Source organism: Beta vulgaris, chromosome 6, assembly GCF_026745355.1.
Source record: "Beta vulgaris subsp. vulgaris cultivar EL10 chromosome 6, EL10.2, whole genome shotgun sequence".
In the NCBI taxonomy this organism is placed as follows: domain Eukaryota; kingdom Viridiplantae; phylum Streptophyta; class Magnoliopsida; order Caryophyllales; family Amaranthaceae; genus Beta; species Beta vulgaris.
This window is the reverse complement of record NC_079207.1, coordinates 61,351,777-61,354,910: the sequence shown is the minus strand read 5'-3', so window position 1 is coordinate 61,354,910 and position 3,134 is coordinate 61,351,777. Positions and strand designations below refer to the sequence as shown.

Sequence of the window (3,134 nt, the reverse complement as noted above, 5' to 3'; positions counted from 1 at the left end):
ACAACATTTCTCTCTGAATAGTTAAGTAATTGAGTATTAATCTGTAGAATTTCTCTCCCTACGGATCGACTAGTATTTGCTAACTATCCGCTAACAACAAAAACCATGCACTTGCAGTACTATTTTAAAACCCATCAAGTTTTTCGCGCCATTGTCGGGAAGACAGCTAGTTCTTAGATTTTTGATTAATTATTTGAACTATTCCTACTGTCTCATTAGAACTTTATGTTCCAATTGAGGCAATCTCACTGCAAATTTTTCTTTGTTTCTTTTATGTCCATGTCTAAAAGAACAGGTACTCCAGTTTCAACTGATCCTTATCTTGAGAAACCCTTGGCAACTCAAGAAGAAACAAAAGAAGAAGAAGCAGCCAGCTAGTCAGGAAAAATCCACGGAATAGCCATCAAAATCGATCATGCCTCCTAAATCATTGAAATCTTATGGGGTACCTTCCCCTGACAATGTTCTCACAGGCCCTACTATGCCTGATATACAAGCGGCTAACTTCGAGATCAAGCCTGCCCTCATTCATATGATGCAACAAAACCAGTTTGGAGGGCATCCATCTGAAGACCTTGCAAATCATTTACACCGGTTTCAACAACTCTGCCGTACTGTTAAACATCAATCAGTTGAAGGCAATGGTATTTAAGTTCTCTTTGAAAGAAAAAGCTCAAAAAAAGGTTGAATGATGTCACAATAACTGAATAGAGCGTTATTTCTGAAAGAATATTACCCTCCTACCAAGACTGCGGAAATCAGATATAAACTTGCTACCTTCCAACAAGAACATGATGAGACGTTCAAGGAAGCATGGAATAGGTTCGAGAACCTGCATAAAGAATGCCCACACCACAACCTTGACAAGTGGTTCTTCACCCAAACATTCTACAATGGTCTACTACCCCATATCAATAGTACAATTGATTCATCTACAAGGGGTGTTTTCCTGGATAAGGAGGTGGATGAAGGATACAATTTTCTAGCCAACATAGTGACAAATGACCATAGCTCTTCTATGACTATTACGAAGAAAAAGTTGGATACTGATGCATATGCTCTATTATCTTCACAAGTAGCCAGTTGAGCATGAATATGATAACACTAAAATCTTCACAATCTAGTACTCCTCCTATGAGTATTAATGCAATGTCTTCCATAGCTCCTATTACCTCTTCAACTATGAGGTGTGTGGTGGTCAAGGCCATTTTAGTCATGATTGTTCTTACAATCAACCTGACCTGAATCAGATGGAGCATGCTAATGCTTTTCAGCATAAACCTCCACACAACCCATACTCTAACACATGCAACCTAGGTTGGAGGGATCATCCTAATTTTTCCTACAAAAGCAACAATGTTCAGAATGCTCAACTTATGCCACAAACTTATTACCAACCACCACATTAAAACCCCTGCTAGACAACAATTCGACCAAGGGGCTCCTTAGAATCCCCCCCCCCCCCATGGTTTCAATAAGCCTTCACATCAAGGCTATCAGCAGCAAGCTTCATAGAATGCCAGCTCTCAAAAGCCAACCATGTCAGATCTGATGAAGATGATGGTTTCTATGAAGTATAGTCATGATGATAGCATCAAGGAGCTGAAAAACACTACCAAACATTTGGAGACTCAACTTGCTCAAGTAGACGAAAGTAATATGCAGAGGTAACAAGGTCATCTACCGGGGCAACCAATTCCTAAAGAAACTACTAATGACGTCACCCTTCGAAGTGGTACATAGTATGATGCCCCGCATATGCCTATTGATGATTTACCACCTCCAGTCCAAAATGATGTAGTGGATTAAAATGAAGATGTGGATAGCTCAAAAGCTGACATTGAGTAAGGGAAAGTAGATGAAGCAAGGAATTAAGCAAAAGGAGAAGGTTACTAATTCTCCTACACCGACAGTACCTTTCCCCCCACAAGATGCAAAAATCAAAGGTCGATCAACAACTTGGTAAGTTGTTAGCCATGGTCAAGAACCTTGAGGTAACAGTTCCTTTTACTGATTTAATTTCTCAAGTCCTGTGTATGATAAGTTTTTGAAAGATATGATGACTAAGAAGAGGGATTTTGGTGGTATAGATAGAGTTGCTCTAATTTAAGAGTGCAGTGCTATATTGTAGAATAAAATCCCACTAAAACTCAAGACTCCTGGTAGTTTTTCCATCCCTTATCATGTAGGTGCTTTATTTATTGATAAGGCTTTATGTGATATAAGAGCTAGTGTATCTGTTACGCCTTTATCTATATTTAATGAAATCAATATGGGAGTCTTAAAGTGCACACAGATTACTTTGCAGATGGCAGATCATTCTGGAAAATATCCTTTGGGAATTTTAGAGGATGTACCTGTTCGGGTTGGAAATTCTATATTCTTGTTGATTTTGTAGTACTAGATATAGAAGAGGATAGTGAAATCCCCATCATCTTGGGTAGACCTTTCTTATATATTGTTGGTGTTGTTATTGATGTCAAGTCTGGTTCTCTTACTTTGAGTGTTGGAATAATTCTGTTACTTTTAAGCTTTCTAATGCTCTAAAGTATCCTACACTTGAGAACACTTGTTGTTGGATTGATGTCATAGAGGAGGTTGTTGGATATCATGCTCCTCGAGTCTTGTTAGATGATCCATTGGATGCTATTCTTACTTTTGGAGCCTCGAAAGGAGAAGGTGATGATGAGGTAACTACTTTGCTCCATGATTTGGATGGCTTTGACACTGATGAGGCCGAAGGTTTTGAGGTAATGCAAACCAATAGTTCTACTTTAGAGCCCCAGGTAAATAAGTTAAAATTAAAAAAACCATTACTCTTTCACCTTAGATATGCATTTCTTAATGATAATGAGACTTTTCCTATGATTGTGAGTGTCAAACTCGATGATAGCTAGCTTTTAAAGCTTCTCATTGTGATTCGCATGCATAAGAAAGCTATTGAGTATAACATTGCCGATCTCAAGGGCATTAGACTTGACTTTTGTATGCATAGAATAAATCTGGAAGAGAATCATCGTCTTTGTATACAACCACAGCAGTGTTTGAATTCTAATATGCAAGAGGCGGTGAAAAAAGAGGTAATGAAACTAGTTGGCACGGGCATCATCTACCCCATTTAGGATTATAAGTGG

The 3,134-nt window shown here is 38.5% G+C and overlaps 1 non-coding gene across 1 annotated transcript; it reads right to left on the bottom strand.

Moving 5' to 3' along the window:
* Positions 1-754: 754 nt before the first annotated feature.
* LOC125499177 (small nucleolar RNA R71) lies at positions 755-861 on the bottom strand. The gene has a single exon (XR_007275894.1). It is a non-coding gene; the product is annotated as a small nucleolar RNA R71 (small nucleolar RNA).
* Between the last annotated feature and the right edge of the window lie 2,273 nt (positions 862-3,134).